This window comes from Cotesia glomerata, linkage group LG4 (assembly GCF_020080835.1).
Source record: "Cotesia glomerata isolate CgM1 linkage group LG4, MPM_Cglom_v2.3, whole genome shotgun sequence".
NCBI classification, from domain to species: domain Eukaryota; kingdom Metazoa; phylum Arthropoda; class Insecta; order Hymenoptera; family Braconidae; genus Cotesia; species Cotesia glomerata.
The window spans coordinates 15,498,327-15,513,191 of NC_058161.1; the positions used below are offsets into that span (position 1 = coordinate 15,498,327).

The 14,865-nt window shown below is 31.3% G+C and overlaps 1 protein-coding gene across 3 annotated transcripts in view; it reads right to left on the reverse strand.

The window, feature by feature from the left end:
* Positions 1-14,865, reverse strand: part of LOC123264241 (lachesin-like) — a 260,823-nt gene that overhangs the window by 31,729 nt on the left and 214,229 nt on the right. The gene's annotated exons all lie outside the window — the stretch shown is intronic.

The following is a 14,865-nucleotide window of genomic DNA, read 5'->3' on the forward strand; positions in this document are numbered from 1 at the left end:
TATTGTGAGCTTTTATAAAAATGGAAAATGAGGTTATAGGTTAATTACACGCTAGCGCGTAACGTGGTCTGAGCATGGTTAAACTTTGGACACCATTGATTTGTGGGCAACTACCGCGGACGGAGAAGAAGCGAGTATGCAAGAGTAAGAGAAAAGGGAATGAGAGTCAACTACTCTTGGGTGAGATCGTGTCGGTGATCAAGAAACTTCTTGAGAAGCTGGTTCTCTCTCATCTCCGGAGCTTCAGGCTAGAGGAGACCAACGCTTCGTAGTACTAACGTTCGTGGTTTTAAGTCTATAGGAAACTTTGTTGTACCCTACAGCAAGATTACGCAAGCTACCATTTACTACTTCGATATTTCGCACGTTTTCTTATTATCCCTGGAGTTTAGCAAAAAATTCCTCAAGCGCCAAAACGCTTTGCCGGAGCAATAACGTTGGCAACTTAATTGATTGCACTCTCGAGCAATGTCATCGCTGTTATAGCTCGGACACCAGCGATGAAAGATGCAAATAATAATTAGTGGGTGAAAATTTCGCTGTATATTGCATGCCTCATAACGCGAAAGTAGTACTTTACTCCCGACATGGCAAGGTCAAGCAGTTTTGTGATCTTCATATGCCTTTATTATAACCATATTGCACTTATACAATAATATGAGTAGACGTACATCAATAAAACACTTTAATTAATCCATCTTATAATTTAAAAAAATCATTTTATGTTGTTACTTTGAAAAAAAAAAAAAATGTTCGGAAAAAAATTTTTTAAATTTTACGTGGACGTCCAGATGTCTGTACGCTAATTTTATATGTACTCACGATATATCCGGAAAAAACTGATGTATTGACACCGAAATTTTCTTATTAGTTCCAGAATTCGATGGACTGGTGCCGTATTTCATATCAGTAGCTTAGTTTACGTAGTTTTTTTTTAAATGAATTTTTGGAAAAATTCACTATGATACACATGAACAAAAACAAAAGAACTTTTATTATTTCTCACACGTGAAAACTATGGCGCCACTTAATCAAGTTAGAATGAGATCAAGCAATCATATTATTAGATTTTTTTAGACTGCTTACGTATATTATACAAAAATAGACGCCGATAGTTCGAAAAAAATTAGAAAATCTCTGTAAGATTGCTTAATTATTTTTTATTCTTTTAAAAATGAGCCGTGCACTTTTGGATTTTCCAAATTTTTTTTTAAATATCTGTGAAAAGCAATTAATATTTAAACATGATATGTAAACTTAAGTAAACGCTATCCAATTACCCCAAGTTATCCTCATATGTTGCAAGTTAAACAGAAGCTTGAAGCTTACGGACGCTAATGAGGGATTTACTTGGTTGACAATAGTACATTCATGAGAAAGTATTAAGAGGCACTAAATCTGGGATCTAACCAATGACAACCGAGAATTTCTGAGGAAGCATCTAAGCGACTTTGCAAGATTGTCTTAACAGTATACAAATCTTGTCCTAGATAGAGATATATTCATCATATGTCTTATATATTGAGGTTTATGCTATTTTCAAAATATATTTTATACTTAACATACTTACAGTAAAATTTTTTTATCAGTTTTACTTGAAGATCGATGTTCGTGTTAATTTATTAATAATTGATTGATTGTGTATTCGCGTTAATGCTTGAAAACTTTTATAAAAAAAGGTTGAAAATTTTATTATCGTATTGCTTAACTAATAAATTCTACCCATAAGTTTGTACTTTCAAAAGTAAAAGAAAGTTTTGATGAGATACTTCATTTCATTTACTTATAAAACTCTCAAAGACAGTTTAATGTTGATAATATTATACTGCATGCTTTGAGTACGAAGAATGAAGGTATGATCTACCTTTGCCTTAAAGTGGAAATGTCGAAAATATAATAAGAGCACTATGTGCTAAAGATACATGATTACTGAACAGATTAATTACATTTTTAAGTCGATCATTAAAAAGTTTATAAGAAGACTGTCGTTTTAATACTTAAAACGCTAATTTTATTACAAAATTAGGAGTTGTTAACAGTATAGCTCTCGATAAAAACGACCAATTAATGCGATTCTTCTTTTATTCTTTTCGTGTTATCGATGCCTCGAACTGATACAAAACTCATCATTTGCTCGTTGTTATTTCAATAATAACTAATATATTTCGACGAGTATTTTTATCACATATTTTTACCTCTTCAGCAGGAATATCAATATTTTTTTTAGTAAGTACACATTTTTATTGTAAGTAAATAGTCTGTTAATTTGTTTTTTAACAATTCTCAAAGAGGGCGGCAGTTGTTTGACAGTATTGAAAAAAATTCAGTATTTTGAATATTTTGACTTATTCAATACTTCTTTAAAAATATTTATTAGCTTAAACATTGAGTAAAAGAGCTTTGTCGTTAAACTTTATAATGAAAAAAAACATAAAATTGGTTATATAAATTTGTTGTTGTAAGAAATTTTCGTTTAATTTTTTTCTTTCATTATAAAATAGGTGCATAAAGCACTTGTAATGAAATTTGTATAATTTCTGTGTAATATTCAGTCTGGTTTTCTTCCTAAAAAAAAAAAAGAGCATTTTAATTTTTTTTCTTTTCTTTTAAAACCTTTAAAGATCAGTCTTCAGGAATCCACGCCTGAATAATAAGTTGAGATAGGGCCAACCACATGGGAAATCATCACTGTATTAGTGCAGTGACATAGTATCTGTTCGACCGTGTGTCTTCTTCTTTATCGCATGCGTCAGAATCCAGTGCCGTACATTTACAAGCAAATTAGACAACGTATCTATTTAATATTGAAAAATAGGTTGAATATTACCCGAATCTTAATGATTTAGTTTCCATTTGTTAATTTTTGGACGAAAAAAAAATTGTACAAGAAATTACGATTGATACTTTGCAATCCAGAACCAAACTTTCAATAATTTTACTTCCATAATTTAATATTTCAAAATTTACTACTCATATGCGAATTCTTACGATGTCACATTTAAAGTTCGTATATAAGTCGTAAATTCTAAGATATTGAAAGTCTGGTCCTGGATTACGATGTGACAACGGTAATTTTTCGTAGAATCTTTTCCGTGTAAGCATTTTAAATTAAGTAATGCAAAGTAACCTAAATTTCCAATATATGCTGACTTAGTTGCTTAAAAGTGTAATTTTTTATCGATTTAAACAGAGAATTTAAACGGAAATTCTCTTCATGTAAACATGCAAATTTAACACGCTTAGATTTGCAGTATTCATATTGTACTATTTACTCCGTTCATTGGTACATGCAGATCTGGATCACCAGCATTTAACACAGTTACGTCTAGAGCCTAAATAGCTGGTAATTGAATACTGCCAAATGCAAAATAGTATGCTTGTTAATTAATGAATAGTTGTCATTAAAATTACTTGACTCTACACGTAACCAAAAAGTCATTATTGAAACCCTCATTTTCGTTACTCAATTCACAAACCAATAGTAAATGTTTACAAGAGTTGAGTATTGATCGATAAATTCTTTTTATATGGTTATCGATTAACGACAAATCTTAAAAATAAATTGGAGTGTTTTAAATTTTCAATAATAAAAAAAAAAAAATAATAAACCAATTAAGCTACGAATTATAGGAAAAGAAAGTCTGAAAAAATAAATTGAAGCGTGTGATAAATTGTATTTTCCTAAACCATTTTCACAATTCTCAGATTCGCCAAACCTGAATCGGAAAAGTATGAAGAAAAAAGAGCGAAACAAGGAAGAATGACTCAAAGTAAGTGAGAGAAGAAAATAGACAGTCGAAAGTGCATTGTGGTGTTTCACAGTCTGCCGAAAGAAGAAGGGTATAACTAGAACTTGAGGATAAGCGAAAATTGCGAGAGAACAAGGCACGTTCGAAGCAAGTTTCACGGGCGATAAGCTGACATCGACCTCTACACTCATGACATGATCCTCCACTGTCCTAAAACCTTTTTTATTTTTGTAACATAGTCTTACACTATCTTTCGACTAAAAAAAAGTCGTTTAAAAAATTTATACAAATTTTTTTCTTATAATGCTGGATTTAAAAAGTTTAATAGAAGTGTTCTGAAATCATACGGCTCGGGTAGTTTTTTTTTTTTTTTTTTTTTTATATCGAATCTATAGTTTGAAGATCCGTTGTGGAAGTTTCACATCGACTGCTTCGTTTTAAAAGAGTTTTATCTTTTTATCTGAAAATGTTCTTCCTTGGTGAAGAAAATATATCAGTTGCCGTTAAAATTTAATACGTTGAGGAAAAAAAAATTTTATCGATATTTGATTAAGACTCGATTGTTAAAATGTGATTGAAAATTTGGTTTGTCCTAATTTTTAACAATTTTTAATGGTTTTAGTAAGAAGCTAAGAATATCAATATAAATGTCAATTTTTTTTTTTTTTTACTTAAATCAATTCAAATTTTTGGAATTAGTACAAATATTTTCGATAATAGACTGTATATTTAAAACTTTCATGACCTATAAGTATACAAATTATTGAGTTAAAAATTTCATTTTAGGGACTTTCAATGTCCTACAAGAATATACTACAGTTTCTATTTAAATATCGGCTTCCTGATTTTATTAATCCGAGAGAATTTCTCATAAAAAATTTTTATGCAAAAACTGAACTAGCCCAAAAATTGGTAATTATGTAGAAGTGGGGCTCCACCTATTTTTGAGTGTAAAAATCGAAAAATTGATCTTTTTGGATATTTTTTTTTTTCAAATTGTTCTTCTTCACGGCGGATTTATAATAAAAATGATAAAAAGTATACGAAAATTAAATATTTTGATGTTTCTTTTTCATTTGAAACTTCACAATTTGTAGTTTTAGGTGTTTTTTAATTAAATGGTGACGGTGCTATTTTTTCCGGTTATTGAAATATTTTTTTTCTTAAAAAGCGATAAAAATAGAGTAAATTAGAATAAAAAAATTAGGAAAACGGTTGACCACTGAAGGCCATCCCTGCAACTTCCCGCTAATTCCATACCTAAGGGCTTAAAATTGCACTTATAACGTTTTTGAGTTCTTCGAGTTCAAAAATACAATTTATTTGTTATTTTGAGCTCTCCGAACTCAAAGAGATAGCTTTCCTATGCTTTTGAGCTCTTCGAGCTCAAAAATCTTATCAAAGTTCGATGAAAAACGACTTTTTTAATTTTCAAACTGCTATAACTTTTGAATGAATCAACCGATTTTTACGCGGTTGGCGGCGATCGATGTAGTTTTTTGAGCTCTATAAATAATTTGCAACAAAAAAATTGATCTGATAAAACATTTCGGAGTTATTACAAAAAAAAAACACTTTTTTCGATTTTTTTCGACAACGATATCTCACGAACGCATTAACCGATTCTGACGCTTTTGGTGGCGATCGATGCGAGTTTTCAAGGTTAAGAGCTGATTAGTTTTTGAGATCGAACGGTTTAGCCAATTCGGAGATATTTAAAAAAAATTAAAAAAAAACAACTTTTTTTTTCACTTTTTTTGCAATTTCTCGAAATCTACTGGTCCGAATTGGTTCCAACTTATAGGAAATCTAAGTTTGGCGAAGACCTTTTGAATGACACCAACTGCGATGAAATCGGTCAAGCTGTTCAGAAGTTATAAGAGGTTTACACACACACACACACACACACACACACACACACACACACACACACACACACACACACACACACACACACACACACACACACACACACACACATACATACAAACGTACGGACATCATCGTAAAAATAGTCAGGAAAGCTTCTTAGGGCTTCTTAGGGCTTCAAAACGTCAAGATCTGTTGAAACCTCGATTTATGCAAAACGGGGTAAAACCAATAACTTCCCGATTTTTCGAAAATCTCCGATTTTTCGAAAATCTTCGATTTTCTTAGCGGGAAGTTAAAAATTCAGAATATCATAATTTAAAAATTTTTGAACTTCAAATGAAAAAAAATCTCCAAAATATTCAATTTTTATACTTTTTATCATTTTTATCATAAATCCGCCGTGAAAAAGAACAATTTGAAAAAAAAAAAAAAAAACAATATTCAAAAAGATCAATTTTTCGATTTTTTATTTTATTTCAATTTTATCTAAAATAGGTGGAGCCCAACTTCTGCATAATTACCGAAAAATTTCTTACTACGATATTTTTTGAAAGCCAAAATTTCTCAATTAAAAACTAATCTACGTAACATAATGGAGTTATTGAATTATCAAATAATTACTTATCTGAGATTCAAATAATTACTTTTCAACTTCCGTCGGGGATTCACTCCTGGATACTCTTATTCCGGTGTCCTTTTTTTAGAAAAATATTTATGAAAATTCAGTAGTTTAAGGGTAAGCTTCAGATGACCGAATGTTATCATGAAAAAATCGCTTTTATTAATGCATAAAAATAGCACAATAATATCTATTAACATAAAATGACGATGGTCATAAATTATAAAAAAAAGCCATAGAAAACCTGCTTAGGCAATTATAAAACAATAAAAAAAATAAGTATTAAAATTCTTTTTAAGAATCGGTATTTTATCGTAAGTATTTTTTTTTACCTTATAAAGCTGAAGAATAGCAAAGGGAAGGGCCAAAAACTGTACCATCATAAAAATTTCTCGCGTGTGAAAATATAACTGAAGAAACTCTTATGCGAAAAATTATTACATGAGAAAAAAAACAACGATTATTTTACATGAAAATTCAAAGTGACCACTGACACTTTTTGAAATTGTGTTAACAATTTTTTTCAGTGGGAGACTTTTTTTTTTCTTGATAAATATGTAGATTCTTCCTGAATCATAAATTCTTAAGTTAGCTCTTTTGATTCATCCTTAAACCAACAAAATATTACAATCGTTACACTGAGAGATAAATTTTTTTTTGAAAAAAATGAGCAATGTTGCTATAAGAAATCAATTTGTTGAATATTTCAAACAATTTCATCTTTTAGTTGAAGAAATTAGAATTTTTTTCACAGTATCTTTGTGAAAAAAATTTTTCTATATTGGGGAAAAAAACAATTTTAGATGAAAATTCGCAATTTGTCTATTTAAATTTATTTTCTTTTTCCAAATCAAAAAACTTTTTTTCAAGAAGAAAGTTACTGGAAGAAAATTTCGATTTCTTCAGTTGAGAAATAAAATTATTTAAAATTTTCAATAAATTAATTTATTACTACAACATTAATGTAATAATTTTATTCAGAAGAAATTTTTCTTTCAATTTATCGTCGAATCGAGAAATTATTTCTCGGTAGTTATTTAAGTACTTGAAATCCTTGATAGAACTAATTTTTTATTAAATCGTCAATATTAGTACGTAATTTTGGAGTATGATACAACTATAACATCAAATATTTCATCAACCAGCGTAAAACCAGAGAATAGTTGTGGTTAAGTGGTAAAGCTTTGAACGTGGCTGTATGCGAGTTATCGGAAGGTGTGAAATATTCAAGGAATTTGATGACACTGCCGAGCTTTAGTTCTTCCTATGCAGGTACAGTAGCTGGCTTAGTTTTATCGTAGACACATTACTCCCATACTCTTCCTGTAATCGCTGTCTTTCCATCTACTGCTAACATCTCCAACAATTCGAGAGTACATCCCTGCTCTGCCTCTTGCTTATCCTAAATTAATTCCGCAATTTACAAAATGCTTGCAATTGTGTGTAACTTGTTATCTTTCACTACTAGTTAATTTGATAACGTACTATAATTATCATGATCGTCATAACGACGGCAGCATAATATTCTTCTACATTAATGAGATCATATTGAATGGTATAGAGCATATGAATTTATTATTCTCCGTATGAATATATGTTCATCAAATTGCAGTTTGAGGAATAAACTTTATACTATTATTGTGGTTTTACATATTGTACCGAACCGCGTGAATTATACATGGTTTGCACGAAGACAACTTGAATGAACATATTGCAAACTACGTATCAATTGATTGAAATGATTTAATGATTTATGGTACTTAGTGAAAAATAAGCGTTCTACAAGATAAGAGTTAAATTCAAAGTTTAGATGAGTGTTATCAAATTTTAAGCTTTCTCTAGTCAAACTTGAGCTAAATTTCATGAACAAACAGTTGTAGAAAATTCTGTTCAAATTTTTTTAATCAATATAATGTATCGCTCTCTTTCTAAGTACAGCTCGTATCTGCAAAATCGCGAGTTCTGAGAAATCAATATAAACATCTATTTTTGTAAAATCTATATTACACAGTAAAAAATTTTTCGTCATTGCGTCAAAAAATATATGCTGTGTTAAATATTTAACATTTTTCTGTGTAAATTTAACACTTTGTGTTAATTTTCTTAAAACATCAGCTTCACAAAAAAGTGTTAAATATTTAACACAAAATTTTTCAACACAAATTATTTTACTGTGTAATAGTTCTAATAAATATACAAAGTACTTTTAGTTTTTCTATTTTTATACAAATAGAGATAAACTTGATTGCTGAGCTCGATAATTATTAAATAATTCAGATATTTTGATTATTTTTACGTGCATTAAAACTTATTCATGTAGATATGAGCTTATTAATAAAAATGTTGTTTCTTAACTTGTTTGGTTACCACTTAAAATTAATATTGGAGTGCCTTAAAACGAACAAGTAACAAAAATTAAGATTTTTTTATCTCCACAGATCAAAATTCTTCAGCGTCACGATTTTTTAATGCAAATTTGAATAGAAAAATTCTTAAACTACGAAATTTTTTTTAGTTTAAGTAAATTTTATTTAATTCAAGAATTTTTCGTATTGATTTAAGACAATGAAGCTCTCCAAAATTATTTTCTAGGATCAAGAATTTTTCTCTTGATTCAAGTTAATTTTTTTTTCAGTGTATTTTTATTTATTTAAGTTAACGAATGTAATAAAAAATTGTACCTAAAAGATTATATGCACCGCCTTTAGTTGATCTGTGCGTCGAGTGAGTTTTCACGACTTAAAAAGATATATGCAATGGATTGGGATAAATTTTGTTGAATAAGTTTTCATTGATCCCTATTGCCGGTTTTTATCGAAATTGTCAACATTTAAAAGATATCAGTGAAAGTTGATTAATTTTCTAGATTCTGTCATCAAAATTGTTACTACATGGAGGAAAATAGGTAACTACACGCTGCATCAAGACGGCGTCCTGTTGCAGCACCAGAATTTTCATATTGTAACAAGACCTTTCATTAATTAATGACGAACATGTTCATATCTGAAACTCCAGTTACATAATTTTTTCAATTTAAGTTCAATTTTACTGAGCCATTTATTTATTTAGATGGAAGTTAAACAACCAAATGTTCAATAACAATCAATGTTCAACTAGATGACAATGATTATCATTATAATCATCATTATCAACATCGTCATCATTAACAGACACGTCATTACCTAACAAAACTACCAAAGAAGGTTTTTTCTTTTTCTATAAACTTATGGAAGTGAAACTTAGATGTTTTTTTTCAGGTTTCGTTTTGCTCAAAGTCCTATTACAATTATATCCAGATAAGAAAGCTCTAAAGCCCTCAGGGCCAACTTTAAAACTTTTCTCGGTTTCTGAACTTGAAACACTCAAAAAAATCTTGCGTATTTTTTTCAACTATCTTGTAGTCTAAAATCGAAGAAATAACAAAAAAGTGCTGTTTAACATGTACATGATTTCATAAAAATACAATAAAATTTTGAAATAGTATACGTTAATTCGATTTCGAGGTATCCATACATGATTAAAGCAAACAAGAACTTCCGAGGCCGGTGCGGAGTGTTCGTAAAAAAAATAAACCTTTTTTCGATGATAAAATGTTGAAAGAGAAGTAATTTCTTATTAGCTGACGTTAACGATTCGGCTCTTTAACAATTTACTACTGTAAATGTACTACAGCTTGAGATCTATGAACGATGTTCCAACTATATTTGAGACCCTTTTCACTAGATTCTAGAATAGCGTTCAGCCCGATAGCATCTATGGCCATGCTACATTTACGACCGACGTACGTAATCTTTCGTAACGAATCGTTTGAGAGTAGTCTAAGCCATCTTTTTAAACATTGAGAGCTTTATAAGCTCCTTATGCATTGATGGAATAAATAAACGAACAAACAAATTGTTTGACTTCAGTTATTATATTATAATAGACAGCAAGTCAATAGAATTTAAACTTTAGGTCGTTAAAAATTTGTTGTATTTATTTTATTATATTTTAAACAAGTCGTAAAGTATAAGCTCAGGTTATTTTTAAGACCCGATATCTTTTGATGAAAGAATTAATTTCTTGAAATAACAAATCTGTTCAGCGAAAAAATTTTCTGAAAAAGCTGTTATGTCCGTAGGGGAAGGATGGGCAAAAAGGATATGTTAATTAAAAAATGAAATAACAAATATATATTATAATCATTAGGGTGCTTCATTTGAGACGACTATTTTTTTTTCTCACTCCATTGACGAAATATTGTTATTTACATAGACAAAAAAATTCTCACCAAAGGATAGTTCTTAATTTCAATTTTAAATACTCGCTGCATGAATTTGAAGTTTTCTCATATAATTAACCCGTTAAAATCATTTTTTTTGCTTAAATTATCTATAGCATAGCGACATTTCATGATATTCATTTGACCATGGGCGAAAGTTGTAGAGGGATCCTTCCTCTTTAAAAGCTCTGACAGCTTATTTCCACACAGTAAAAATTTTTCGTCAATGTGTAAAGCGTAAAAATTTTTGTGTAGAAAATTACACTCTAGTGTGTAGAATTTCACATTCTCATGTATTGATTTAACACACTAGAATGTAGAATTAACATTAGTTTGTGTAAAAACAGTCAGTAACACAAATATTTGTGTTAAATTTGACGAAAATTTTTTACTGTGCAATTTATGAGCTATCTCGCCAGTAAAAAATTGTATATTTGATTTTTGCTCAAAAGTCGTGGTTTTTTTTATTTCTTCTCCTAAATTATTGATCTGACACCAAAATTGCAAAAGACCTTTTTTGTAAAGAATTTAATTTTCTCCAAGAAAGATTGATAGCTGAACACTTTCAATGAATTGCCTCTGAGATAAATTTAATTAATTACAAGAAAACAATAAATGACACTATTTTATCGTAATTTTTATACTTTTTAATAAAACAACAGTTGATAAAAAAAATTATAGCATTGTACATTTTTATAATCAACCATTATAATATCGTTATAATGCCTAAATTTTTAAAATTTTGAATCATCTTACAAGTATTCTAATAAATATAGTTGTTACATAGAATATATCCAAAATACATAGTCATACATAACTCCGCAAATAAATATCATGAAATGTCGCTATGTTATAGTTGATTTAAGCAAAAAAAATGATTTTAACGGGTTAATTATATGAGAAAACTTCAAATTCATGCAGCGAGTACTTAAAATTGAAATTAAGAACTATTCTTTGGTGAGAATTTTTTTTTCTATGTAAAGAACAATATTTCGTCAATGGAGTGAGAAAAAAAAATAGTCGTCTCAAATGAAGCACCCTAATAATCATATCTATTCTTAACTTTGGCTAATAATTTTTTGGGTAATTAAAGTTTATAATTAAATTAAAGTAAAATAAAAATAAAAACAAAGAAATTCTTCTGTGAAATTAAAAAAAAAAAAAAAAAAAGTCAACATTATCCGTTTTGCCTTACCAGGGCGGGCAAAATGAATACTCAGGTCGCGCAAAACAAATACTGATTGGAAAATACATTTTTCATATAACCTGCATTGAAAATGTGAGTTTCAATGCCTATTGAGCCAACCGAAACTAGACAATTTCAGACCAATGCGACTGTGCCGGGCAGGTATCAATTATTTCTTCCCGGCGGACAGAAAATGACGATTTTCTGTCCGCGAGGTGAAGTTGCAGCTTTATTTTCAATCCTATCAATTGTTTGTTTATTTTATACCTTTATAATTGTCATTCTAACCGTTAACTGTACTGACATATTATAATTCTGTTATTAAGCATAAATAAGAATGATAAAAGAAAACTTGTCAATTTACGAATAGTGTTTGGTAAAAAATAAACTATTACTTTCTATTTTATTATAAGTTTCATAATAAAATGGTATTTTCGCTGTTCGTCTGAAACTATCTAGTTCTGGTTGGCTCCAGACATTGAAACTAGCATTTTTAATGCAACTTATATGAAAAATATAATGTGTGACGCGGGATGACACACGATTTCAGACCGAGTGATGCCAGCCCTCGCTTCGCTCGGGCAGGCAACTTCACTGGTCTGAAATCGTTTTGTTTCATCCCTAGTCACACAATATACTATTAATCAAAACAATCAACGCAAAAATATGAACCGCGTCCCGAATATGAAGAAAAAAATCAAATCTGCATCGTCCGTAACTACATTAAAATAATCATTGTATACTTACGGTTTAAAATTTTAATTTTTTTCCTAAATTTCAATATTTATAAAAAAAACATCTTACAAGTATGCAAAACCAATGCTTTATCGATAACGGTAAGTGTAGTTACATAATAGATTAATAGATTGCAGTCTAAAATGTTTCTATCGACCGACCAGCGATTTAAAACGATTATTCATTTTACCCGCCCTCTCCGTCTTGCCCGCCCGTCCCCTATATAATTCCTTACATGTTTTGATAAACTTCTATATTAGCCCTAATATGTTCATGTATGTCCATTTATAATTTGTCGATTAATAGTAGTATTTAAAATTTCCGACAGAGGGCGCATTACCGCTTAATCGTCTCTTTATAAGAGAGTTAATTTTGAGAGGTTAAATTTTAAAACAAATCATTCTCTTTACTCTTTTAGAGAGCTGATCCGACACTTTTTTTTTTATTAGCTTAATCAATAACAAAGCTAATTTTCATTTAATAAAAAGTGTTAATTCACGTACACATTTTTAGAAAAAAAATTAGGAAAACGGTTGACCCTGAAGGCCATCCCTGCAACTTCCCGCCAATTCTATACCTAAACGCTTGAAATTGCACTTATAACGTTTTTGAGCTCTTCGAGCTCATAAATGCAATTTGTATGTTATTTTGAGTTCTCCGAGCTCAAAAAAATAGCTTTTTTATGCTTTTGAGCTCTTCGAGCTCAAAAGTTTGATAAAACACTGTTTTTTAAATTTTCAAATCGCAATAACTTTTGAATGAATTAACCGATTTTCACGTGGTTGGTGGCATTCGACGCAGTTTTTTAAGCTTCATAAAGAATCTTCAAGTTTAAATTGAGAAAACGAAAAATTTCGGAGTAATTCCGAAAAATAGTATATTACACACCTGTGGCAAGAAAATGAGAAATGTCTCAGAACACATATATGTTGCCCGAGGCGAAGCCGAGGTCGACATATATGTGATCTGAGATATTTATTATTTTCCTGCCATAGGTTTGTATACTATTTTTCTGTCCGACAGAGGCGGAAAGCGGCAATTTCGTTTAGCGCAGCGGGCCGAAAGTTGCCACTTTCCGCCTGGAGGGCAGAAAACACTTTTGCCCTCCGGGTGGAAAGTAGCAACTTTCGTCCCGCTGCGCTAAACTAAGTTGCCGCTTTCCGCCTTCGTCGGACAAAAAAATAGTATACACTCCTCGGGAAGTAAATAAGAAAGCCTCAGATCACATGTTTGTTGACCTCGGCTTCGCCTCGGCCAACAATTACATGTGATCTGAGACATTTCTTACTTTACTTCCCTAGGTGTGTAATATACTATTTCTTACTACGCCGGTCGAAAGTACGGGGTTCCCGCTGCGATTTTACGGCAGAAAGCCTCAGTTTTATGCCGTGATCAAGTTGCGCATGCGCCCTACGACGGGGAGCCGAAATAATGTATTCATGCACTGACAACGAGACACGAGGTGGCAGAAAGTCCGAAAGTCGGTAGTCGCGCTCACTCTATTACTTATGTTTATAAGCCTAACCTATAAGCCTTACTTATGTTGAGAGCCCTGAACTGCGCGCCATGATGCCCTCGGCTTCATCTCGGGAACATGGCGCGCAGTGCAGGAATCTCAACTTTTTGCCCTTGTAGTGTAATATACTATTTTCGGTTTTCTTTCGTCAACGATAACTCACTAACTCAACCGATTTTGACCGGACTGGCGGCGATCGACGTGGTTTTTTTATGTTAAGAGCTGATTATTTTCTGAAATTGATCGGTGAAGCCGTTTAAAAGTTATTCCAAAAAAACCTCATTTGAAAAAAATTTTTTTTGTATTTTTTTTGCGATTTCTCAAAATCTATCGGTCCGAATCGTTCCAAAGTATATTCAAAATCTAAGTTCAGTCAAGCCTTTTCGAATGGCACCAACCGCGATCAAATCGGTCAAGCCGTTTAAAAGTTATGAGAGGTTTACATATACACACACACACACACACACACACACACACACACACACACACACACACACACCAGAAGGAAGAGCGGCAGCTAATTCCTCCCCCCGCGAAGAAATGCCTTACGGCGGTACCATGGGGGATCAGAGGATAGAAGAGAAAGGGGTTTTAGGGTTTAGTGGGTAGGGGCGTCAGCGTCGAGTTTTAGTATGACGCTGCGTCGAGTCGCCACATATCCAGGCCAAACAGCTACGCCTGGAATCCGTAAAAAGGATTCCCCCCCCCCTAAAGAGAAAAAAAAAAAAAAAAAACACACACACACACACACACACACACACACACACACACACACACACACACACACATATACAGACACCATCGCGGGAATAGTCAGGGAAGCTTCCTAGGACCTTGAAACGTCGAGATTCGATGAAAACTCGATTTTCGTAAAACGGGGTGAAAAAAATAACTTCCCGATTTTTGAAAATCTTCGATTTTCTTAGC